The sequence below is a fragment of the Ursus arctos genome, unplaced genomic scaffold, assembly GCF_023065955.2.
Source record: "Ursus arctos isolate Adak ecotype North America unplaced genomic scaffold, UrsArc2.0 scaffold_27, whole genome shotgun sequence".
NCBI classification, from domain to species: Eukaryota; Metazoa; Chordata; class Mammalia; order Carnivora; family Ursidae; genus Ursus; species Ursus arctos.
The window spans coordinates 21,513,309-21,540,482 of NW_026622952.1; the positions used below are offsets into that span (position 1 = coordinate 21,513,309).

The window sequence follows — 27,174 nt, forward strand, 5'->3', positions numbered from 1 at the left end:
AGGCCAGTGCTTTCTTACTGATGTATTTTTTGTGTGTGTGTGTGTGCATCAATTATCCATTGAAGTAAGTGGAATGTTAAAGTTCCCTACTATTACTGGATTACTGAAAATTTATTTGTTAATATTTGCTTTACATATTTAGGTGCTACTATGTTGGGTATAAAGATATTTACAAATGCTATATATTCTTGTGGAATTGATCCCTTTATTATGTAACGCCCTTTTTGGTCTCTTGCTACAGTTTTTGTTCTAATGTCTTTTCCCTGATAAAAGCATTGCTACCCCAGCTTTTTAAAATTTCATCTGCATGGAATCTTATTCTATGTTTCACTTCCAAACTAGATGTGTTTTTAGTTCTTATGTGAGTTTCTTGTAGGTAGTATATAGATGGGACTTGTTTTTTATCCATTCAGTGTCCTTATATCTTTGATTGGAGCATTAGGTTGATTTACCTTTGAAGTAATTATTGATAGGTATGTACTCATTGCTATTTTGTACACTGTTTTCTGGTTGTTTTTGCAGTTCTTCTCTGTTCCTTTCTTGTCTTGCTCTCTTACTTTGTGATTTGAAAAATTTAGAATTAGCATTCCTTTCTCTTTATTTTTGAGTGCCTGTTATAGGGTGTTTTTTTTTTTTGTCGTTACCATGAGGATTATATATAATACACGATGTATATAGCAGTCTATTTTAAGTTGATAACTTCTTTTTTTTAAGATTTTATTTATTTATTTGACAGAGAGAGACAGCCAGCGAGAGAGGGAACACAAGCAGGGGGAGTGGGAGAGGAAGAAGCAGGCTCATAGTGGAGGAGCCTGATGTGGGGCTCGATCCCATAGCGCCGGGATCACGCCCTGAGCCAAAGGCCGACGCTTAACCACCGTGCCACCCAGGCGCCCCTAAGTTGATAACTTCTTAACGTCATAAATATTCTAAATGCACTATCTTTTGCTGCCTTCCCATATATTTAATATTATAATGATTTGTTACCTATTTTACATACAAAGGAAAGGTATTTTTCTTTTATGATTTTCGTCTACTTAGGGCCTTTTCTGCTAAAGAAGACTCTTTAGCATTTCTTATAAGACCAGTTTAGTGGTGATGAACTCACTTAACTTTTATTTGGAAAAATCTTTATCTCTTTTTTTATTTTGGAGGTTTTATTTTATTTATTTTTTTATCATGTTCAATTAACCAACATCAGTTCTGAACGATAAACTTGCCAAGTAGAGCATTCTTGGTTTTATGTATTTTCCTTTCAACTCTGAATATATTTTGCCATTTCCTTCTGGCCTGAATTTTTATGGGCACTGCTTTGTGTAGTTGTTTTTCTTTTGCTGCTTTTAAGATTCTCTATCTTTAATTTTTGAAATTCTAGTTACTATATGTCTTCACGTGGATTTCTTTGGATTTATTTTGTTTGGGGATCTCTCAGTTTCCTGGACCTGAACGTCTGTTTTCTTCTCCAGGTTAGAGAAGTTTTCAGAAATTATTTAAGTTTTCTTTCCCTATATATTTTTGGCCTTCTGAAATTCCTATAATGCAAATATTAGTATTCTTGATGTTATCCCAATGGTCCCTTAAATTGTTACCATTTAAATTTTTTTTTTCTTTTTGTTGTTCAGCTTGGATGATTTCTACCACGTCTTTGAGACTGCGTTTTTCATTTCAGTTATTCTTCAATACTGATTGTTTCTTTTTTTATATTTTCCATGTCTTTGTCAAAGTTCTCACTGTATTCATCTATTCTCAGGTTCAATGAGCATCTTTATGACATTTGCTTTGAACTCTTTATCAGGTCTACTTTTTATCTCCATTTCATTTAGTTCTTTTTCTGAGTTTCTGTCTTCTTTCATTTGGAATATATTTTTCTGTTTCTCCATTTTGTCTATCTGACGTTGTTTCTATGTGTTAGGTAGATCAGCTATGCTGTCTGTTTTTTAAAAAGTGGTCTTATGTTAAATGCATCCTTTGGCAGCCAGAAGCACAATCTTCCCTGGTTACCAGAACCAGTCACTCCACAAGTATCCTTTGCGGGCACCCTTAGCTACAGTGTGACTGCTCAGGCAAACTGGTGGATGGGGTTGGTCCCTGAAGCGGCTGGCTGAGAGGACTGTTTATATCTGCTGGGACTATACAGGTGGGGAGGGCTGGCCCCAAGTTTGAGTGGCTGTTAGGCACAGTTGTGAATGTTTGCAGGCATGCTGGTACCTGAGGGTTGTCCTGTGTATGGCAAGGGCCCCTTTGGAGGGATGCACTTTATCGCTGAGTCTGCTTACTAGATGTGGCAGTACAGTAGCCGTTTTGTAGGATGCTGGTCCCATCTTGGTCTATGCATCAGGTTTGGCAGAGAGGACCCAAAGGAGGGGGAAGGGCATGTCAGTACTGGCCGAGGCCACCATTAGGTTTGGTAGGTTGGGAGTCAGTTTGGCAGGGCTCCTTCTGGAGTAGGCAGGGTTGGGTGGGGTGTGTCCACAGGGGAACATAAGGGTAGATGGAGGGTGTCAGAACTGGTAACCACGAGCATCAGGCCAGCTAGCCAGAAGGAGGTCAAGAAAAATGGCACCTGCCTGCACTTTCATCTCTGGATAAAGTTCCTACAGATTTCTGTTCTTCCAACACACAACCTAAAATTAGTCAATAATCTCCACATATGTCCCAGGTGCTTTTTCAAACTGCTGCCTCTGTGCTAAGTCTAGGAGCAAGAGAGTTCATGCACGTGCACTTTAAGAGCAGAGTCTCCATTTCTATATCACTCTGGTTTTCCTGATGTTGAGCCTTGTTGATTTTTGGAGCTCCTTGAGGTTACTACCACTGATTTTTCAAAGCCAGTGAAATCATATGGTATGTGTCTTTCTCTTATTTTGCTTAGCATAATACTTTCCAGCTCCACCCATGTTGTTGCAAATGGCAAGATTCATTCATTTTTTAATCGATGAGTAATATTCCATTGTGTGAGATATATATTTATATATCTATATATCTGTATAGATAGCTAGGAACAACACCTGTTTCTTGTGTTGATTTTTAGCCGAATGACAGGTGTGAGATGATATCTTGTAGTTTCGATTTGTATTTCCTGATGATCAGTGATGTTGGGCATCTTTTCATGTGTCTCTTAACCATCTGGATGTCTTCTTTGAGAGAATGTCTATTCATGTCTTCTTATTTTTAATTGGATTATTCATTTTTGGGGGGTGTTGAGTTTTATAAATGCTTTATGTATTTTGGCTACTCTTTTTCAGATATGTTACTTGCAAATATCTTCTCCTTTTCTGTAGGTTGCCTTTTGGTTTTGCTGACTGTTTCTTTTGGTATTCAGTAGCTTTTTATTTTGATGTAGTCCCAATAATTTATTTTGTTTTTGTTTCCTTTCCTTCAGAAAACATATCTAGAAAGAAGTTCTTATGGCCAATATCAAAGGGACTACTGCCTGTGTTCTCCTCTAGGATTTTTATGGTTTCCTGTCTTGCATTTAGATCTTTGATCCATTTTGAATTTATTTTTGTGTATGGCATATGAAAGTGGTCCAGTTTTATTCTTTTGCGTGTAGCTTTCCAGTCTTCCCAACATCATTTGTTGAAAAGACTGTCTTTTTGCCACTTGGTATTCTTTCCTACTTTGTTGAAGATTAATTGACCATACAGTTGTGGATTCATTGCTGAGTTTTCTGTTTTGTTCTATTGATCGATGTGTCTATTTTTGTGCCAGTACCAAACTGTTTTGATCACTACAGCTTTGCAATATAACTTGAAGTCAGGAATTGTGATGCCTCCAGCTTTGCTTTTCTTTCTTAAAGTTGCTTTGTCTGTTTGGGGTCTTTTGTGCTTCCATACAAATTTTAGGATTGTTCTAGCTCTGTGAAAAATGCTGTCAGTATTTTGATAGAGATTTAATTAAATATGTAGATTGCTTCAAGTAGCATAGACATTTTAATAATATTCTTCCAGTTCATGAGCATAGAATATTTTTCCCTTTTTTGTGTCATCTTCGATTTCTTTCTTCAGTGTTTTTTTAGTTTTCAGAGTACAGGTCTTTCACCTCTTTGGTCAGGTTTATTCCAAGATATCTTTTTTTTTTTTTTTTTTGGTGCAATTGTAAATGGGATTGATTCCTTAATTTCTCTTTATGCTGCTTCATTATTTGTGTATAGAAATGCAACAGATTTCTGCATGTTGATTTTGTATCTCGCAACTGTACTGAATTTGTTTATCAGTTCTAGCAGTTCCTTGGTGGAGTCTTTCCAGTTTTATATAGAGTATCATGTCATCTGTGAATAGTGAAAGTTTGACTTCCTTACCAATTTGGATGTCTTTAATTTTTTTTGTTGACTGATTGTTATGATAAACTATATGCCAACAAATTGGACAACCTGGAAGAAATGGATAAATTCCTAGAAACCTATAAACTACTGAAACAGGAAGAAATAGAAAACTTGAACAGACTGATAACTGGCAAAGACACTGAATCAGTAATAATAATAAAAAAAAAAACTCCCAAAAACAAAAGTCAAGGACCAGATGGCTTCACAGGTGGATTCTATCAAACATTTAAAGAGGAGTGAATATCCATTCTTCTCAAACTATTCCAAAAAATAGAAATGGAAGGAACATTTCTAAATTCATTCTATAGTGCCAGCATCACTCTGACACCAAAACCGAAGACTCCACTAAAAAGAACTATAGGCCAATCTCCCTGATGAACATGATTGCAAAAATTTTCAATAAAATACAAGCAAACTGAATCCAACAATACATTTAAAAAATCATTCACTACAATCAAGTGCGTTTTATTCCTGGGTTGCAAGGTGGTTCAATATTTGCAAATCAATCAACATGATAAGCCACGTTAATAAAAGAAAGGTTAGGAATCATATGATCATTTCAATAGATGCAGAAAAAACACTTGAAAAGTATAACATCCATTTATGATGGAAAAAACCCTCCATTTGGTAGGTTTAGAGGGAACACACCTCAACATAATAAAGGCCATATATGAAAAACCCATAGTTAATACCATTCTTAATGGGGAAAAAGTGAGAGCTTTTCCTCTATGGTCAGGAGCAAGACAGGAATGTCTACTCTCACCACTGTTATTTAACATAGTATAAGCAGTAGCTTTTAAAGTATAAAAATATATGCAGCTCTGGGGCGCCTGGGTGGCACAGCGGTTAAGTGTCTGCCTTCGGCTCAGGGCGTGATCCCGGCGATCTGGGATCGAGCCCCACATCAGGCTCTTCCGCTATGAGCCTGCTTCTTCCTCTCCCACTCCCCCTGCTTGTGTTCCCTCTCTCGCTGGCTGTCTCTATCTCTGTCAAATAAATAAATAAAATCTTTTAAAAAAAAATATATGCAGCTCTTTGGCAGTACAACTTTAAATCCTTGGGGCCTCTAGACTAGGTGATCTAGAGGTATCTCCTGCTTAACAGTTGCAAAAATTAGGCCTCTGGTTGAATGGATAAGCCCCCTTCAGGGAGCTACCAGAAATCTGCAGTGAGGGAGAGGGAAGGCACGAAGATGGTATCCCTTAGCTCATGCTCCCTGATAAGAACTGGAGACTCTAGATATATGGCAGACCTGAAGCCTGTCCCTTTACCTGAAGCTCCAGGATAAGAAAAGAGGTCTCCTTCACAGAAAGTCTGGGGGTAGGAGGCAGTTTCTATACATTCTCCACATAGTACTGTCTGGGGGTGGTGGACAGCCAAGAACTGTCTCTCTGTTACAGTCATTAGGGACCTAGGAACACAAGCTCCCTTGGCAGGTTTAGGCAATCATGGGGCATCCCCTGGGTGGCAGCCACCAAAGCAGAGTACCAGCCGTAAAAACTAGGGTACCAGATGTATAAAAGTGTTCTCCTGGAAGTGATACTGGTATGGCAGAAAAAGAGTAAGAAAAGACTGCCCACCTTCTGAGTTCTCTGGAAAGGTTTACAGTGAGCACATAGACGTGTATTTAATTAGAATCCGGCCCCACAGTGTTCTGCTTGATAAGCTAACAGACCTCTTTCACGGAAGGATTGAGTTCTTGGATTTGTTGCTTCTTGCCATGCTCTGACTGGCAGATGTTTAAGAACTCTTACTATGTTGGTTATAGTCCTATGGGACCTGTGAGCATAAGTGCCACTGGGGCCTGGCGATTTAGAGGTATTCCCTGGCAGCAGCTGCAAAAGTTGGGGAACCAGACAAGGGTAGAAACTCCCTTCTGGGAGATACTTTCAAGCTGGAGGAAGGCAGAGGGAGATCACAAAGTAGTGTCTACCAGCCTGCATTTCCTGAGAGCAACTCTGTGGGCCCCTGTAAGTGCTCCAGAGCCAGGTAACCAATGGGTGTCTACTGGGCTACAGCTGCAAGGACAATGACACCAGAAGTAAGAGCTGTCGGCTGATCAAATCACACTTGCCAGCATTACAAGGCAGAGGGAGAGCGTAAATATGGTGCTCATTATTTGGAAGGTAAAGATGGCACCTGCCAAGAAAAAGAAAGTGATGCTGTAGCAAGGGAGAGGGCAACGATAGTGCCTGCCAGCACCTTCATCCCTGGCAAGTATCCTAATGGGCCCCTGCTCCTCTGGCTGATGCTTTAAGTTTAGCAAAATAATCTCTTCCACGTGTATTCTGGGGGCTTTTCAAATGTTTGCTTTTGTGCTGAGTCCAGGGATAAATGAGTCTGAGCACAAGCCCTGTAAAAGGAGTTTCTCGGTTCATGAGAGCCTTTGAGTTTCATGGATGCAAGACTCATTGGTTTCAAAGGCAGATGTTGTGGGGGCTTCTCTCTCAGGGGCAGGTCTTATAAGATGAGGGGTCTGATGTGGGCTAAAACACTTTCTCTCTTTAGGGAGGAGCTCTGGGTTTGTGCGTTCCCTCCTCATTGTGGATCACCATACCAGGGTTGGGGTTTATTTGGTTCATGCTGGGGTTTAGGATTTCAGCTTCTTCAACTGCCATGATGTAGACCTTTTTGTGGTCGCCAACATGAAGGAGCTGATTCACTACTTTGCAAGTGTTTTTCAGGTAGAATCATTCCATGTGTAGCTATAGATCTGATGTGCTCATGGGAAGAGGAAGTTCAGGATATTCTTATGTCAGCATGCTGGACTGCCTCCAAGATGAACTTTTATAGATTTTTTTTTTTCTCAAGACTTTTTGAAAAAATAAGTGCTTTCATTTTGGAATAATTTTGGATTCTTAAAATTATAAATATAATACAAATAACACTTGTATACACTTGACAAAGTTTCGCCTTTTATAATCATGGTACATTTGTCAAAATAAATTAACTCTCATGCATTGCTATGAACTAAAATATAGCCCTTAGGAGTAACTGGTCATCTTTTTACAATTTATTACTCTTGTCACCAGCGGGGCATCTCCCTCTTCACTTCACCCACTCAGGACCCATTTTTCTTTATATCTATAGCCCAATGATGCTCAAATTTGCCAAAATTGGTGACAGTATTGTATTCAGTTTTTGAGAACCTTCATGCTTTAAAACAAATGTTGAAAATATTTTTCAGACGTTTATCCTTGTAAATCACTTAAAAAGTTCTGAAATAAGACTTTTAAGATTCGACCATCCCATTTCTCTAACCTGTACTCCAATAATTTCTGTCATTTAAACACATTGTTCTTTTTCTGTCAAATGATAGCATTTTGGTAGTGTCCCTTTCATTTCTGTAATGAACACACTGTCACTGGAGACAGAGCATTTGAATGAGCTATGGCTATTTGTCACTGAACATCAATCAGTCTTCTGTTCTACTAGAGAATCCCTATGATAATTCCCCTCCTCATCTGCCAAGAGATGTCAACAGCCGGTCTATATAATGCCATTCCTTCTGTACTGATGACCCTAGATAAGTGTCACTTGCCTTGACCTGTGACCGTTTTATTATCCTGTTTGAGTGTCTTTCTGATAGCTTCATTTAGACAAATACTGATCCCTTATGGAACAGTTAGAAAGGATAGTTCCCATTGTCTCTGGCTTTCAAGCCTTTCATTATGTATTGTTCAGAGGGAACAATAAGCTTCCTCTTTTCCTTCTTTTTCTATACCACAGAGTATTACTATTTTTCTTGTCAAAACTCAAAGACTAGATTGTTAAACGATTGGGTTTTTTTCTTTTTTGGAAATCCATGCCAATTTCTATTGTTTTCTGAATAATATATTACTTTCAGACTTGTTCTCTCTGCCAAGAGCCTTATTTATTATTTAATATTACACCTGCAAAGTCCTTCCACTTATATCCTCCAAATCCTGGCATTTCTACAGTCTTGCCATTAATCTCCTCTTTCAGGCAGAAGATACATCATTCTTACAACATCATCTCATGTTTAAATGCCCTATACATATTCTAAGTTAAATTCTCTTTTTTCTTAATCACTTCAATATTTTCTTGTTCATTCTTTGCCCAATATCATTGAATTCAATAATTATTTTGACCTTAACGTGTACCACACTGGACAAGACACCAGTAACATCACACTGGAGAAGACAGACACACAATCCATGTCTTCATGAAGCTGACATTCCAGTAAGAGAGACAGACCAGACTTAATTTTTCATTCAATAAGCATTTGTTAGTTTCTAACTATCTCATGGCTTACAGCTAACATCTCTGAAGAGAAAACAAAAACAACTGAAAACTGAAAAGTAAACAACAGGAAAATGGGGGAGAGGAACAAAAACTTCAAACCACCACAAGTGAGTGTCCAAGATTTTTTTAAATCTCCCGACTCCTCTGAGAGTGGCCTGGCAACCTGTGTTGCAGAAATACACAGTGGAAGCAAAAGAGCAAAATCTCTTGGGGCGCCTGGGTGGCTCAGTCGTTAAGTGTCTGCCTTCGGCTCAGGGCGTGATCCCGGCATTGTGGGATCGAGCCCCACATCAGGCTTCTCCGCTATGAGCCTGCTTCTTCCTCTCCCACTCCCCCTGCTTGTGTTCCCTCTCTCGCTGGCTGTCTCTATCCTGTCAAATACATAAATAAAATCTTAAAAAAAAAAAAGAGCAAAATCTCTATGAGAAGCCCTGCTTTTCTGGCCAGAGAACCAAGAAAGGTGCCCCTGTGAGCTAAAGAGTACAGGGGATTGGAAATCGGTCATTTTCTTAGATTTATTTCCCTTTCCTGGCCCAGGCATGTAGACAGGTCACTTGCAGAAATACAGTCCTGCAGGGTGACATAGGCACCTAAAATCCAAAAGAAAGTATCTTTATGGTCAGAAGCCCTGGAGAGTCCAACAACTTCAGGGAAATCCAAGAGAAAAGAGACTGGAAAAAGGCATCTCCTAAATATGAGTGTGAGCCTGCACAAGTGCCAAGTTCATTGAGATCCGTGAATGCATAAAAACAGACCCCAAGGGTAGAAAAGTCTTGGAAAACTGAATTCTGTGGTAGGAAACATGACCCAGAAGGCAAAAAGAACTTGAAGTCTCAACCTAACCAGTCTGATTGCTGCTAAAGACACAATAAGAAATTAGCATCCTAAAAGACTTAAATAGTACCCAGAGCTTCATAACACAATTCTTAGTAAGTCCAGAATATAATAAAGAATTATTTGATACTAAAAGAACCAGGAAAATATGACTTTCTCAAGGGAAGGACAATCAACAAATGCCAACAATGAGATGACTCAGATATTGGCATCAGCAGGCAAAATCTTTAAGGAGCTATTATAACCACTCTTGAAATACACAAAAAGAAATATTTCTCAACAGAGAAAAGTTTCTATTTTAAAACCAAACAAAATATTTTAGGACTGAAAAATACAATGTAATACAAAAAATATTTAAGGACTAACTGGGTGGGCTCAATAGCAGAATGGAGACTGCAGAAAGACTACAGAAAATGATCAATATAAATTATCCAACATGAAATATAGAAAGAACAAAAACTTGAAACAAAATTAACAGAGCCTCAGGGACCTAGGAGATGATGTCAGAAGTTCTAACACTTATGTCGTCAGAGTTACAAAAGAAGAGAAAGATTAGTGCAGAAAAACTATTTGAGAAAAAAATGGCATGCTTAAAACTTACTAACTGGGGGGAAAACATAAACCTCAGTAAAGTTCAATCAGGATAAACTCAAAGAAAACCATGCCAAGGCATGTAATCAAGCTGCAAAAGGGAGAGGGGAGGGGAGGTGGAGTGGCGGGGGGTGGGGGGGGAGAAAGGAGACAGAAACAGGCAGACTGAAAAGGAGAGACTATAAGAGAAAAAAGACTATGAAAACAGTAAATAAAAGCAACATGTTACAGAAGAAAATTTTGAGTTACTGAAGATTTCTCATCAGAAACCATCATGGCCAGAAGACAGTGGAACATCTTTAAAGTACAGAAAGAAAAACAAAACAATCAACACAGAATTCTATATTCATTAAAAATGTCCTTCAGAATTAAAAAATATTTTTAAATGAAAGAAAACTGAGAATCTGATACCAGCATACCTGCTCTGGAAGATATGCTAAGAGAGATTGTTCAAGCTAAGAGAAACTTGGAACTTTAGAAATGAAGAGCAGGAGACATTATAAATATCTGGATAAATATAAATGACTTTTCTCCTTTTAGCTGCTTAAAATACATATGATGGTTGCAAGCAAACAATATACATGGTTGGGTACTTAGTAAGGGTATCAATATGTATGTACTTGTAATACATTTGTCAATATAGAAATAAAGGGAACCATTCAGGAAACTCAATGGATGTAAAGCTTTCATGTTTTGCTTAAAAAGAGAAATTAACTGTAACTGGACTATAAAGGAACATATAAGGTAATACTTTGAGCTACCAGTAAAAATAAATGCAATGAAAGATAGTTGAAAAAAATTTTAAAATAGAATAGTAATAAATATTCAAGTAAAGCACTTTTAAAAGTCAAGAAAAACAACAAAAATAACAAACAGGGCAAATAGAAACAAAATGATCAGCTTAAAATTAACCATATTGATAGTATTAAAGGTGAGTAGTCTAAGCATACCCAGCAAAAGATGAATATTCAGACTGGATTTTTATTTTTTTTCCATGCTTTTATTAGTTTCAGAGGTAGAATTTTGTGATTAATCAGTTGCCTATAACACTCAATGCTCATTACATTATGTGCCCTCCTTAATGCCCATCACCCAGCTACACCATTCCCCCACCCTTCTCCCCTCCAGCAACCCTCAGTTTGTTTCCCTAGAGTTCAGTGTCTCTTATGGTTTGCCTCCCTCTCAATTTTCAACCTATTTTTTTCTACCCTTCCCCTATGCTCATCTGTTTTGCTTCTTAAATTCCACATGAGTGAAATCATATGGTATTTGTCTTTCTCTGACTGATTTATTTCACTTAGCATAATACCTTCTACTTCCAACCATGTCACTGCAAATGGCAAGATTTCATTCTTTTTGATGGCTGAGTAATATTCCATTATATAGCTCAGACGGGATTTAAAAACAAAACTTTATTATTTGCTGTCTACAAGAAACCCACCTTAAATATAGTGGTAGTGAAAAGTTAAAAGTATAAGAAATGTAATATGTAAGCACTAATTGAAAAAAAGCTTGAGTGGCCTTATAAATATATAGAAAGTAAATTCCAGAAGGGGAAAACTTACCACAACTAAAAATGACTTACATAATGGTAAATGGTCAATTCTAGAAGACTTAACAGAGTATCAAAATATGATGGGATTACACTAAAGAGTCAACAAAAAATACTTAGAGCTAATAAATTCAGCAAAGTAGCAGGATATGTAAACAACATGTAAAAAATTGGTTGCATTTCTATGCACTAAAAATGAAAAAAAGGAAATTAAGAAAACAATTCCATTTATGATAGAATAAAAATTCCCAATTTTAAGCAGTAAAGCAAAGGACTTGTATGCTGAAACTAAAAAAGAAAATTAAAGACCCGAATAAATGGAAAAAGAGCACAAGTTCATGAATTGGAAGACTGAATATTGCTAAGATGGCAATACTTCCCAAAGTGATCTATATATTCAATGCAACATTTCTCAAAATCCAATGGCATCTAACAAGCAAACACAGAAAAGTCCATCCTAAAATTCATGGGGAATCTCAAGGACCCGGAATAGCCAAAACAATTTCAAAAAAGAACAAAGTTGGGGACTTGAACTTCCTGATTTCAAAGCTCCAGTAACCAAAACAGTGTGTACTGACAGACAAATGGAATACAATAGAAATCCCAGAAATAAGCTGATATATATGTGGAGAACTCTTCATATCCTTTTGACAAGGGTGCCAAGAGTATTTAACAGGTAAAGGACAGTCTTTCATTAAAAGTGCCACTAAAACTGGATATCTTTATGCAAAAAAATAATATAAATGAAGTTGGACCTTTCCCTTACACAATATACAAATATGAACTCAAAACAGGTCAAAGACCTATGTATAAATTTTGTTTGATCATTTGTTTTTTTAGTTTCCACATTTAAGTGAAATCATGTAGTATTTGTCTTTCTCTGTCTGACTTATTTCTCTTCTCATAATATCCTGTAGGACCATGCATGTTGTCACAAATGGCAAGATCTTAATCTTTTTGATGGATAATACACATGTGTATGTATAAAACAGATTTTATTTATCCATTCATCTAGCAATAGTTACTTGAATTGCTTCCATGTCCTGGTCATTGTAAATAATTCTGTAGCAAACATGGGGGTGTATATATCTTTTCAAATTAGTGTTTTCATTTTCTTCGAGTAAATTCCTAGTAGTAGAATTACTGGATCATATGGTGTTTCTGTTTTTAAGTTTTGGGGGAAACTCCATACTGTTTTTCACAATAGTCACACAAATTTGCATTTCCATCAACAGTGCACAAGGGTTCCTTTTTCTCCACACCCCTTCCAACACTTATTTCTCGTCTTTTTGATGGTAGCCATTCCGACAGGTGTGTGGTGATTTCTTGTGGTTTTCATTTGCATTGCGCTATTGAAATCACTAATCAAAGTGGCGTTGAGCATCTTTTCATGGGTCTGTTAGGCATCTGTAGGGCTTTTTTGGAAAAAATGTCTGCTCAGGTCTTCTGCCCATTTTTTTTTCCCCCAACAGATTGGCTTTTTTGGTGTTGAGTTGTATATGTTCTTTATATATGTTGGATATTAACCACTTACCAGATATATCCTTTGCAAATATCTTCTCCCATCCACTGCTTTGTCTTTTTGTATTGCTGGTGGTTTCCTTTGCTATGAAAAAGCGTTTTGTTTTGGTGTAGTCCCAATAGTGTATTTTTGCTTTTGTTTTACCTGCCTGAGGAGGCTTATTCATAAATAAGTTGCTAAGCAAGATGTCCAAGAAATTACTTCATGTGTTTTCTTGTGGGAGTTATATGGCTTCTGGTCTCACATTTAGGTCTTTAATCCATTTTGAGTTTATTTTTGTGTACATTGCAAGAAAGTGGTCCAGTTTCATTCTTTGCATGTAGCTGTCCAGTTTTGCCTTCACCGTGTACTCTTTTCCTCATTTTATATTCTGGCCTCCTTTGTTGTAGATTAATTTACCATTTGGTGTGAGTTTATTTCTGAGTTCTCTATCCTGTTCCATTGATCTGTATGTCCATTTTTGTGCCAGTACCATACTGTTTTGATTACTGTAGCTCTGTAGTAAATAATGAAATCTGGGATTGTGATAGTCCAGCTTTGTTCTTCTTTCCCAAGATTGCTTTGGCTCTTCAGGATCTTTTGTGGTGCCATACAACTTTTAGAATTATTTCTTTTAGTTCTGGGGAAAATGCTGTTGGTATTTGTTAGGGATTGTATTGAATCTGTGGATAATCTGGGTAGTATGGACATTTCAGTAATATTCTTCCAATCCATGAGTATGGTGTATCTTTTCATCTGAGTCATCTTTAATTTTTTTTTTTTTATCAACGTCCCATGGCTTTCAGAGTATAGGTCTTTCATTTCCTTGGTTCAATTTATTCCTATATATTTTATTATTTTTGGTGCCTTGTAAGTGGGATTATTTTCTTAATTTCTTTTTGCTGCTTCATTTTTAGTGTGTAGAAATGCATCAGATTTCTGTATATTAATTTTTATATCCTACAACTTTAAAGAATTCATTTATCAGTTCTAATAGTTTTCTTGTGGAGTCTTTAAAGTTTTCTATGTATAGTATCATGTGCTGTGCAAATAGTGACAGTTTTACTATTTCTTTAACAATCTGGATGCCTTTTATTTGTTGTCTGGTTGTTGAAGCTAGGACATCCAGTACTATGTTGAATAAAACTGGGGAGAGTGGCTATCTTTGTCTTGTTCCTGATCTTAGAGGAAAATTTTTAATTTTTCACTATTTTAATTTTAATTTTTCACTATTGAGCATGTTGTTAATTGCAGGTTTTTCCACATATGGCCTTTGTTATTTTGAGGTATGTTCCCTTAAACACACTTTGTTGAGAGGTGTTATCATAAACAAATGTTGAATTTTATCAAATGCTTTTTCTGCATCTATTGATAAATCACATGATTTTCATCCTTCTTGTTAATGGAGTGATTGTGAATATTGAACCACATTTGCATCCTTGGAATAAATTGCACTAATTGTAGTGAATGAACCTATTAATATATGTTGAATTTGGTTTGCTAATATTTTGTGGAAGATTTTTTACGTTTATGTTAATCAAGAATAGCAGCCTGTAGTTTTTCCTTTTGTTGTAATATTTTTGTTGGTTTTATTATTCAGGTAATGCTGGTCTTGCAAAATGAATTTGGAAGATTTCCTCTATCTTCTTTTCTTCCTCTTCTATGTTTTGAAATAGTTTGAGGAGAACAAATATTAACTCTTCTTTAAATGTTTGGTAGAATTCATCTGTGAAGCCATTTGGTCTTAGATTTTTGTTTTTTAGGGAAATTTTTGATTACCAATTCAGTTTCATTGCTAGTAATCAGTCAGATTTTCTACATCCTGACTCAATTTTGGAAGTTTGTATGGAGAAATTTGTTTCTTCTATGTTGCCCAGTTTGTTGGCATTAATTTTTTTATAGTATTCTTTTATAATCATTTATATTCTGTGGTGTCAGTTGTTATTTCTTTTCTTTCATATCTGATTTTGAGTCCTATTTTGATGAGTTTGGTGAAATGTTTATCAATTTTATCTTTTTAAAGAACCAGCTCTTATTGGTCTTTCCTTTTTAGTCTCTATTTTTGCTCTGATCTTTATTATTTTTTTTTCCTGTAACTTGGGGCTTTGCTCTTTTTCAAGTTCATTTAGGTATAAGGTTAGGTTTTTTGAAGTTTTTCTTGTTTCTTGAGGTAGGCCTGTATCACTATAAACTTCCATCTTAAAACTGCTTTTGCTGTGTCCCAAAGATTTTGGAACATTGTATTTCCAAATTTACTTATTTCCATGTATTTTTTTTATTTCTTCCTTGTATAAAATTTTAATTAAAAATTTTTATAACCTCTCATGGCCTCCTCGCCTATTTTAACCAAAATATAAAACAGGAACATAAGTTTTACTGACATGACCTCTTTTCATTGTTGTTTTTACTTTATTGTCCTGCCATTTAGAAGACTGGCTGTTTTTGCTTTCTTCCCAGTAAAAAATAACCACCAGCAGAGGTTGCTAGAGTGCAAGCATCTCTCTCCGGAGAGATGAGGAAATCCCGAACTACTCTGTCTTTGGTCTGTCACAGGCATGCACCATGGGAAAGCAGTTAATGGTAGGGATTTTGTCAAAAGAATTTTGAATGGTTGCGTCCATTCTACAGGGTGGTTTGTGAAATTCTTGAAGGCAGAAGACAGTCTGGATAACTGACCACTGAAGTGAATTCTTATCTTTTTTTTCTGGATTTTAATGTGTGAGGAGAGTTGAAAGAAATATATTTATTTCACTTCATATCCACCACAGTTTCCAATCTAGCAAAGTTCTCAAGAAAATTAGAACAAATTTCATTTATGTTAAATAACAACTGGAAGTAAGTGATCCAGGTTTTGGCTTACTTTTGTTCTTTGTTTTTTGTTTTTTTCAAAGAAAATTTCTAGTAATGAAGAGAAAAAAGATATTAAAAACATCCTTTAAAAATTACCTTTCTCAGAAATTTCTACTTAAATGTAAAATCCTCTTATTTTCAGATTTTTCAGTATCTGAGGAAAGTTTTGAGTTGCTAATAGGTTCACTAGGAGTTTCGTTAAACTCCCTCAGTTAAATTCTGAATGCAATTGTGCTTTATTCCCAGAGGTTATCCAAGAAAGGAAGTGGAGAATGTTCTTTTAGAAAGCATGAAGTGGGAAAATGTTTAAAACTATTTATAGCAGCACTTAGCTGTGGAAATCCCAGACTTCATCATCTATTTATAGTTATTCTTTGGGTTAAAAGGGTGAAACCAGAAATCTTGAAAATGCTGTGTGCTTTTACCCGGCAGTTGAAACTAATAAGCTGTCTTTTGTGGTTATGATAACCAGATACTTATAAGAGTAATTCTGGAAATGGCAATAAATAGATCTTGGCTAAGGGGGGGGACAATTAAGTCTGAAAGAGCAGTATTTTTCCTGATGGTTCTTCCTTGGTTTTCTTGGGTTTTCAGGTTAACTGCAAGTTGGGTTCTGTGTACAACATGTAAGCTATCTAATGAAAAGTGGGAAAGAGAGTAAGTTTACGAAAATTTGTGGTTGCACTAACTGGTTGATTGGAACTGAATAAAAAGAATGCCAGGTAAAATTACCAGGCTTCTAAACAACAGACTTGAAATATCCCCATGAGGAATACCAATTTCTGAAAATTCTACCAGACCAGAACAGAAATTTTCCTATGACCTTGAACATGTAACACCGGCTTTGCACTTGAGACGTATGGACTCTGTACAATCTACCGACCTTAAGGAATTTGTGTTCTTTTCTTACCGTTTTTCTGGAGGAAAAAAGACCAGTTAGGAGGTTATTGCCATAGAAGTCTGGAGCTTAAGAGAGTTTGGCTTAGGGCAGTAGCCAGATACTGGAGGAAGGGACAAGACTGTGAGTCTTTAAGAGTACAATCAGTTGGCCTTGTTGAGGTGGTAAGTGTTAAGAATGAACTCTTCCAACCAAAGAGAAAATTTTGCTGTAGGCATAATGTTATTTTTGGCTGTATATAAAAATATAGAGATAACTAAGAATGAATAAATAGTGATGGATAAACAAAAATATGTTGCTGCCGTAACTTCCTATGCATACAAAATCCCACCTAACTGGAATTTAATAATCATCACTAAGGCAAACCCAACATGCTTTCATGTCAATCAGCTTGGATAGAAAAATCAGGCCTCCACATGCAATTCTGTATGCACAAGGCACTGAAATGCATGACCCACCATTGCCATTTCTTTTTATGAAGTCCCATTCCGTTGCCTGGTTAGCATGTCCGAGTATCACCTAAGGGCATAACCTAATCCTCCTCCCGAACCTGACATGTTCCTGCCTTTTAAGCTGAAGGATAAAATTTAACCAATAACTTCCTTTCCGCGCACCTATGCCAGTGATGTCTTTTCAATTTCCAAAGCACTAATTGCTGAGGGCGTGCATTTATCACTTAATTACACGCGGCCTTATGCCACCTCTGACGCCATTGTCCTTTCTATTTGTTCCTGTCACGGCCCCACTTGAGCACTTGTTTCCTGTGGCCTTTATGGTTTGTCTGCATGCATCACTGGAACCTCTCTTCAAATCCCTAGTTTTCTCTTGCGGAGGACCTGGCTGATTTCTTTGGAAACCTCATGGGCTGCATCCACCAGAGGAAGCACGGGGTGACAGGTTAGAGTCCTAGGGCTCTCACCCTATCTCTGCCATCAACATTTTGAGTAATTCTGGACAACCACCTAAGCTCTGTAAGACTCTAATTGCTCTGATCTGAAATGTACGATTGGGCCAGATGATCTCTAAGGTCCTTTCAGCTCCACATGGCTTCATTCCCTCCCCTTCGAGCCCCTGGCTGGCCCATACTAAATTCCAAGGACCTGTAGGTCATCCCACTTACAACCTGTCACCAGACTTGTAGGTAATATCTGCAACCATACCCATCCCCACCACCCAGAATCTAACAGTATTGTCAAGGGAGTCCAAGAAGCGTAATGAAAAGATGGCTACTCCCATTCCAGAGCTCCCTTATGGGCTTGAGGGTACCTGAGACTTCACAGAAACAGCCTCTTCCACAGTGGATGTGGCCTTGTATATTGGAACTAAGTCCTGCTTTCCATATTTGCATGAGTAAACGGACATAAAGCACCTAGCCTGAGGATGTCATGGGGCAGGCCCTCAGTAGCTGGAGCTGTGACGATGACAGGGTGGCATACGACTCTATCTCTCTGAGCCTGGCCTTTAAATCTTGGCTGCTCACGTCTGCTTGACTTGGCCTCGTCCTGCCAGGATGCGGGATGCCCTTCTGCAGGGCTGCTGGTGGCATGGTTCTCAGTAACTGGGGGGCTGAGTTCAGATTGCCAATTGGCAGAAATTGGAAGTGGAGTTGGACTGGAGGCAGACTAGTGGCAGTCAGGGCAGGATCTGGGATGATCTGAGCTGAGATCCAAGAGTTGCTTCCCTTTCCTTCTGGACCCCAGCTGTGCTCACTGGTAATGGCCTAGGAGTCCTAGTACTCAGCTATGAGGGCTTGCCAGCAAGGTCATCATTTTGAGTGAGGAAAGAGATGGGCACCTGGTGACCAAATAGAGTCCTCTTTGTTACTGTTAATCCTGGCATTGTTGCACCCCCCCTAACCTACTATGGTGACTCTCTAATCCCTTAGCTCAGGACTGGGGACGTATACCTCCCACCTCCCTTTTTCTAGGCTGACTAGTGTCTTTGAGCAGATCTGGTAATATTTATTTTTGGGGGAGAGGGGAGGATGGGCTAATGTGTGTTTAAATCACATGAGCTAAGGCTGATCACAAATGCAGATACACTCAGGGAAATCTTGGGGAGTATGAGTTGTCTCTCAGAAACAGGCTGGTGGATACTCTGAGCGCACACCTTATACAGGCCTTATTCCACCCCCTCCGGTCCTGGTGTACTCTGGGTGTGCATACTTTGGCTAAATGAATGCACATTGATGGTCATATTCTGTTTCTTCTGAAAGTTCATTAGTTTTTATGTGTTGTGAATAAAAGACACTAGAAGAATGACTCATTTAAAAGTATACATGGAGGGCTGTACTGAAACTTTGGGCCTATGGCCCAGGCACAATGCTTTTGTGGGGGAAAAAATTATCCCCTCATGTGGCTCCAATCCACAACTGGGGTTGAAATCCGCTGCACTAGAATCATGAGAAGAAAAGAAATGACTCAATCTCTACCTTCCATCTTTGGCCTCATTTGTATTTAATCTCCCAGCAAATCTCGTTCCATATTGGATTGATTTTTTTTTTTTTATGTGATCTACCCTGGTGGCTACTTTGGCAGAATCTTTGAGGGAATCACATTGCTTATAATACGTCAGATCAAAGTGGTTTAACAGTACAATCAAGGCAATCATGAATCTAAGCTTCCAATTTTATATGGGAAAATTAACTCTACATGGTGCTTAAATATTTGTGATAAACTCTTTGTGTGCTCAGATAAGAAAATGGCTGTTTTGCTTGAGCTAACAACCAACCAGTACAGTTATGTGGTCATTGGTAGTGACAGCGGAAGCCTGGTATAGACTCGGAATTGAACTCTTAGCTCATACGGAGGATGATTTGCATGGCACATGGAATCTTCCTGAACTCCAGCATGTATCATAGAAAGGAATATGGTTGAAGGTTGTGCTGCTGGAGGCTTTGAAGACTTGCCTGAGGAACTGTACATGGTCAGCACATGAGAGTAGAGGAGAGAAAGAGGGCATCCACTAAAAAGAATAAGATCACTTATCTACTGTATTTGAATCAGAAAGGATACTCTGTTGAAGAATAAACAAATCTGAGCACCCACTAGGAAGCCCATGGGAATAGCAATGGTAGTTGTTTTATGGGGTTCTTTTGTGGCCACCTTAGAGGTTCAGTAGAGCCACGAGATAGTGGAAAAACCGAGGCCTGAATTATAAACACAACACAGCACACAGACTTCTCATTGAGTGTGACAAATGGCTTATGTGGCCTTTCTGGGTTTATTCACAGACTACAGGTGAAATGTCAAATATTTGTATTATTGAGTGTTAGCCAGTCATGAAGCTGCATAGATTAAGGTGCTCTTGCTGGGATTCAGTAATGCAAGGGTCCATCCAAATGGCCCTTAGAGATTTTCATTCGGACATCCTACAAGCTCCTTGGATTTTCTTAGTGTGTATTCAAATCTATGTCCATGCTTCTAAGGCTCTTTATCCTTCTACTATCCCTGTTTTATGGAAGCAAACTATCCTATCCGCCTATAATCTCTATAATCTAAGGCAATCAACAGGTTCTACTTATTCTACTTGGGAAAGACTCCCTAATCTCTCCCCTACTTTCCATTCTCACTGTCATCACCCTAGCCCAGATCCTCATAACCTTTCACTGTCTCCTGCAATAAGCTCTTAGGTCTTTTTGCCTCCAGTCTTGCCCCACCAAGCCATCCACTACACTCCCATCAGAATGACATTCCCCAAACACAAATTCCATCACACCTTTCCCCTGCTTAACAACTTCTCGTGACTTTCCAGTGTTTTCTAAATTAAGGCAAACTGTGTTAGAACGAAACTCCCTGCTTTTCACTGACTTGCTCCAGTCTCCATTTCTGGCATCATAGCTATCCTCTCCGCATCTCAAACCATGTGCACTAGTCTATACAGATGAATAAATTACTGCTTTGTATAAATGCCATATAGTTACATCTTTATGTCTTTATCAGTACGGTTTCCTTCCTGAATGGCCTCTTCACCACCTTCCCACTATCCAGAAATCCCATACACACTTTTGGAGGCTAATTCAAGCGTCATCTTCCCTACCATTCTCCTCTTCCTTCCTCTGCATCCCTCAGCCAACTTAATTCTTATCTTCGCGGTAGTGTAAATACACTTCTGTGTGTTAGACTCAATTATATCTCTTTCTTTATCCTAGTCAATGAGCTCCCCAGATGCAAGGATTATATCTATTTTTTGAAACCTCCATGTCAAACAGGTGCTTAGTATAAGTTTGGTCAAACTGGGAAACTGGAAGCGACTTTATTTACTGAGATAGAACTCCCTGAAACTTCAAATAGATCCTTTGGCTTTACTTCACACTCTTTCACTTGGAAGAGTTTACTTACAACTCCGTGAATTCCTGTTAGACACTTGAAAGAGCAAAAGACTGTTTTCCAGGGTTGTTACAAATTCAGCCCTGTCTCTTAGACTTTCCACAAACCTAACTGGTCAGTGATTCTGAGGTACTGGAATAAATATTCTCTACTGAGTACGTTGCACTTATTAGGACAAAAAAACCAAACATTTTTGAAAGATTTTCAGAAAGAAAGATTGAACTCAAAAAAGGTTTCTGGTTAACCATGTTAACCCGGGAATTCAGAGGAGTACCACATTCCTGTCTCTGAATATCATGGGTAGCTGAAGGCTTATTAAATTTGAAAGCAGTAAATAATGTGACATATTTCTTAGCAGGCTGTAGAGTTCCATTTGCAACCCGAAAATTCTAATCCCCGCTTTCCTCACCAAATCCCCACAGCTTAGTTTTACTGTATTAAGATAATTCAATTAGATGACATATTTGATTCTTTACATCATTTTAACTTATCTATGGCTTTTTTGTTATTGTCTCTACTCTTGACTTTGAGAATCTCCTCCATTTCATGAGAAGTATGCTGCCATTGTGCTGAACTCATTCGCTATTTTTATCCCCAAGGGACAATTTATCTTGTTGGGAGAAAGTAGCATTATATTATTGGTTAATTCTAAATAATCTCAAAATTAGCATTTTGGTTTGAGAACACTCACATGGTATAACAACTAAATGTGCTGAATTGATTTAAGTCCTCCCCTTTCCCCCTTTTCTTTAGAAGCTGTTGTTAGTTATTATGGCTTAATTGTTACCTGCTGGCAAGTAAGTACTCCAGAAAGGAAAGAGCATACCATCCTTGCTGTAGCAACCACTCAGGGCGGGCACATTTGTGATTTGTGAATGTGCTTATCTTGTGCCAAGCCATGTTCCCTCCTCCAGGAAGGCCTCTGTTCTAGAGGATTTACCCGGGGGTGCGGGAGTCCTATGTGGCTGCGATAAGAATCCCATGCATTTTTTTCCCCGGAGGGGGAACAGGAGGCAAAGCACTATGAACACAGAGTAACTGATACATAAAGAGACTTTCCATCTTTAAGGAAAAATTTCCCTTAGATTTCCAGCCTTTTGGAAATTTATTTGGAAAAAAAGGTTTTGGAATCAGATGGTTAGAATTTGATTCTCCCTCCTGCCACTTAGAAGTGGGTGACCTTGGCAAGTGACTTAACAGTAGCCACTTCTTTTATAAGATTAGTCCCTTTAATCTGTGTTAGCAATATCTTAAAAGACAGTTGGCTTTTCAACCTTGCTCAGATCATTGTCAAGGAATGCCAGTTCTGAACTGGGAGTAGAAATCTGGGGATTTCTTTATGGGCAGACTTAAGTAGGGTGGCAGCTTTAGACCCCAGAGCGCTCTACAGGGCTGCCCAGGCATGGTGGCAGGAGGAGGGTCACAAAGGGACATAAAGAGGGGACTGGAAAACAATGCTGGCTTTGCAGTTTTGACTGGACATGTCCTTGCAGGTTGCATCACTGGATAAAGCAAGTGCTTAAGGCTACCAGTAAGGTGGGAGGACCAAAAATGTCCATGCATCCAATTTCCCCCTCTCCAGATTGTTCTGATCTTCTTGATACAAGCCTTACTTTTCTTCCAATGGAAGGGAGAAAATGAGAGGAGAACCAAGCTTTTCTTGCAGCTCCAATAACCCTCCTCCCCATTTTATCTGTACAGTGCATTTCAGTGCACTGGGCACAGAGGATTTGCCTTCTTCTCTGACAAATGCTGGTATAAAGCTAGGATGCAGGACTGAGAACACTATGACAGATGCTCACACTGTGACCTTCTTTCACTAGCTTAAGCCTCAAAAAGAAAAAGAGCAAGGAATAGTAATCTGAGCTGACATGGAGCCTCTCGCCACTATCTTGGATTTCCGAAGTATTGTCAAATTGAGTGAAAATAACTAAACAAATGTATGTTAATGCCCTGACTGCATGAAAAAACACATACGCAGAGAAAAGGAGAGAGGCCCAAACTAGATGTTCAGACCTTAGTCTTGGAATCAGAGTTGGGGCCATATCTGACAGACCCGTCACTACTTTTCTGGGACTCACTGGAAGCAGAAGACTCATTTTTTTCTTTGCCTCCCCCACCCACTTGGAGCTTTCTCAGAAGTCCTGGAGCTCGTTTTCAAGGAAGCAACTCCGTAGTTGACAGAGCTGGAAGTTGGGGGTCTCAAAGCTAAGTTGACTGGAGGTTTGCCATGGACCATCATTGGCCCAGTAATGGGAGTTCTTAGAGGCTCTGGATCAATAGCCCTGACACTTCTCTTCCCAGGCCTGAGGCACTAGGGTCCCTGTGGGCACTTTCTGTTAGCCTCAGATAGCCAGTTCTGGAGGGGGATGTCCTGGCAGAGCTGAACCTGGCACCACCCATCACAGCCACACTGTTCCTTGGCACTCTTGGCCCCAGCACAATTCAGTTGCCACGTGAGCCTCATTTGATCTATGGAGGGGATGGAGAGACTCTGAGGTACCTACCATCTAGCCTAGAAAATACCATGAAGGTGTCCTGAAATCTATAATGTAGGCCTAGGATCCTGAGGCCCATACCTCTCCCTAGCCAACATCAGCCTCATTGTCCACAGCCTGCCCATTGTCACCCAAGGACCAGGGACACCCCAAGTCTGAAGTGCTTTCCCATTATATGGCTGTAGAAGTCCTGATTCTTCTACATGTCTGTTTCCTCTGCCCTCTCCTTTTCTCATCCCTGTCATGGCCTAACTCCATTTCTTAACCATTCCCGCCTCCCAGGTCTTAATCTCCGTAAGCCATGTCACCCCAGTGGTGCCACAAATAGGAGTCCCCCTGACATAGGAAGTGTTTAAATTAAAACTGAATACAAGTTTGAACCCTAGACAGGGAAGGAAGAGTGATTGGACTGATTGAAAAGTTAGGTTCCTCCCAATCTTAGATCCTTGGAGTTCTAGGAGTTGTCCTGTGGGAATCGACTTTACTCCTTCCTGATCCAGGAAGTGAGGGCCCTGGCCCACTGCAGCTCCCTTTGTCTGCCCACTGGCTGGCTGCCCATCAGGCCAATGGGGCTCCCTTTGCCCTCATCCTCCTCTTTTTCCCACCCCTTTTAAATGGTGGGGCAGAACTCCAGAGATAAGCTCCCCTTCCTTGGGTGGAGACCACAGACCTCCTCCCCACTTCACACAGTGTCCGCCTCCTTTGGAGCAGGTCCTACCATTCCCACACCCTACTCTTGGGCCAGTGGTCAGGTTAGGACAAGTCCAAATGACCTGGCAAGAAAAATGGAGGGGGCAGAGTCTAAGACTAGGTTAGTTGTCTGGGGCACTGAGGACTGTGTCTGTATTAAAGATGTTTGAGAAAAATGGATAATCTATAGCGTTATTTTGTCTTTATTTCAAATGTATAGTAACTCAGTAATAGCTATATAAGGGTCAGACCAGGAAGCAAGTGCCAGCTAAGACAGTCTTTCTGTGGAGTTCTAAACACCTCGCTAACAAACTTATCCATACACTATAATCTGGGGATGGTTGGTGTTTTGTAACTAATAAGCTGCAGACACAAGTGATTTCTTCTGAATTACTTATACTTCTAGAAGGCGTCTAGAGTTACTGTCAGCTGGAGCATCCCACGGGTCAGAAAGAGTGAAAGATTTGTAAGGTTTTATGGTTGCTTTCTAGAACTCAAGAAATAAGAACCCCTTCGTAAAACCCACTGGTCCAGGAGTTAAAAACAAATTGTCTACCAAAATTACAGTGTAGTATGAAGAAAACAGCAGCTCATTTGATTGAAGTTAAAAAAAAAAAAAGCTACAAAAGAATCCGCTTAATGGATTGGAAGAAAATAGTGAAAGTTTCCCATTGGAATAGCAGATTGATTGTGACAGCCGGTGCTATGAACCAAAGGAAGGAAAGCTTTTCTGGCATCATCTTCATGGAATTCCAATCACAAGATATCTTTTCTCAGCATTACAAGGTCTAAACAGTCTCCCTGCCGTATCTGAAGTGAATGCCAGAGCTGAGCCACACGAGCAGAGCCTGTTCCCCAGAACAAGACACTGTCCTCAGCAGCCACCAGGTTCTCACAGCGGCATTGCTCAGGTAGCAAAGGGGCGCTGGGTACTGGGGCGGGGGGGGGGGGGGGGGGGGGGGGAGGGTCAGCTGCTTTTCTGGGAAGACTGTAGAGGAAGATGTCGCCATCTGAATAAAGCCTCTTTTCTCTCCTGCACCTCCCCCTGGAGCTTTCACATTGGGTGCAGATTTTCAAATTAATCTAAAACATTGCAATAACTAGGGACTGTAGCCAATGTTCAAGTGGAAAAGCATAAAGAATTATTTCTTAATTTTCATCTTAGCCTATCAAAAAGGTGGCCACTTTCTTTTTCTGAATGATCCGATACTATCCTAAGCTCCCATGGGAAAACTCAAGAGACTTGTTGATTTACAAATTCTAAACTCTTTCTGCTCAAAGCGGTTTTCACCTTTAGCTTTCCATTTGATTCTGCATTCCGTTTATTTCTCTTCGCAGATCTGGTAGATATAGGCCTATCTCTATTCTTTTAGTGGTTACCTTCGAAATTGTTTACACACAGTTTGTGATCTAAAGTTAATGACGCAATGAAGCATGGAACACTACATCAAACACTAATGGAGTACTGTATGGTAACTAACATAACATAAAAAAATAAAGATTTTCATAGAAAAAAATAAAGTCGATGACTATTTTACCATTCTCCTGGATAATACAAAGATTTTAGAATGCTTTTTTCCTCCATCGATCCTAACTTACATCTTACACACTACTGAGATGCTATATTTTGAAATTTTTTCATATTTGTTTTTAACCTTACATATTGTTACTGTTATTATTAAATTAATGTGTATTTAAGGTTATCCATATGCTTACTATTTTTGTTTACTTACCAAATATTTCATGCTTTCTGGGATTGTCTCATTCTTACTGAAGTATATCCTTTATATCTGACTTTACTGAGTTTTTTGGTAGTTAAATTTCTATCTACCTAAAAGTATCTTTATTTCACCTCATTTTTGGAACTTAATTTCACTGGATTTTTAATTCTGGATCTATAATTATTTTCTAGAACATTGTAGATATTCCACTTTTGTCTGGTTTCCATTGTTGCTATTAAGACTATAGTCAGTCTAAGTGATACTCTTTTGTAAATAATCTGGTTGCTTTTATAATTTTGTCTTTGGTACATGGCATGACTAAGAAGTGTCTATGCATAAATTTATATTTATTTGCTTTGTATATTATAGTACTTTCACAATTCTGGAAAATTCTTGGTGATTATCTTTGAAGTACAGACCATCCCTGACTTACGATGGTCAACTTAACAATTTTTTTACTTTACAATGGTATGAAAGTAATATGCATTCAGTAGAAACCATACTTTGAATTTAGATCTTTTCATGGGCTAACAATATGCTGTATAAAATTCTTTCATGCTGCTGGGAAGTGGCAACAAGTCACAGCTTCTAATCAACCACATAATCACAGTGATAAATAATCGACACACTGACAACCATTCTGTACCTGTACAACCATTCTGTTTTTCATTTTCAATGCAGAATTCAATAAATTACATGAGATATTCAACACTTTGTTATAAAATAGGCTTTGTGTTTGATATTGTCCAACTGTAAACTAATATAAGTGTTTTGAGGATGTTTAAGTTAGGCTAGGCTAAGCTATGATGTTTGGTAGGTTAAGTGTATTAAATATATTTTTCATTAATATTTTCATCTTAAGGGTTTATTGAGACATGACCCCACTGTAAGTAGAGGAAAGTCTGTAATCTTTTAAATATTCTTTAAATATCTCTGTCCTTCCATTATTCTACCACTTTGTTCTGAAATTTGAAATGGACATATATTGAACTACCTCATTTTATTATTTATTTCACTTCTTTATTTTCTATTGTCCTATTGTGATTAATTCTGATGGCCAAACACACATGAAAAGATGCGCAACATCACTAATCAGGGAAGTGCAACTTAAAACCACAGTAAGA

At 38.6% G+C, this 27,174-nt stretch overlaps 1 long non-coding RNA gene across 1 annotated transcript in view; it reads left to right on the forward strand.

The window, feature by feature from the left end:
* The first annotated feature begins 675 nt into the window (after positions 1-675).
* Positions 676-27,174, forward strand: part of LOC113262191 (uncharacterized) — a 149,178-nt gene continuing 122,679 nt past the window's right edge. Inside the window, exon 1 of the long non-coding RNA XR_006410536.3 lies at positions 676-25,240. This is a non-coding gene — a long non-coding RNA (uncharacterized LOC113262191). The remainder of the gene's footprint in view (positions 25,241-27,174) is intronic.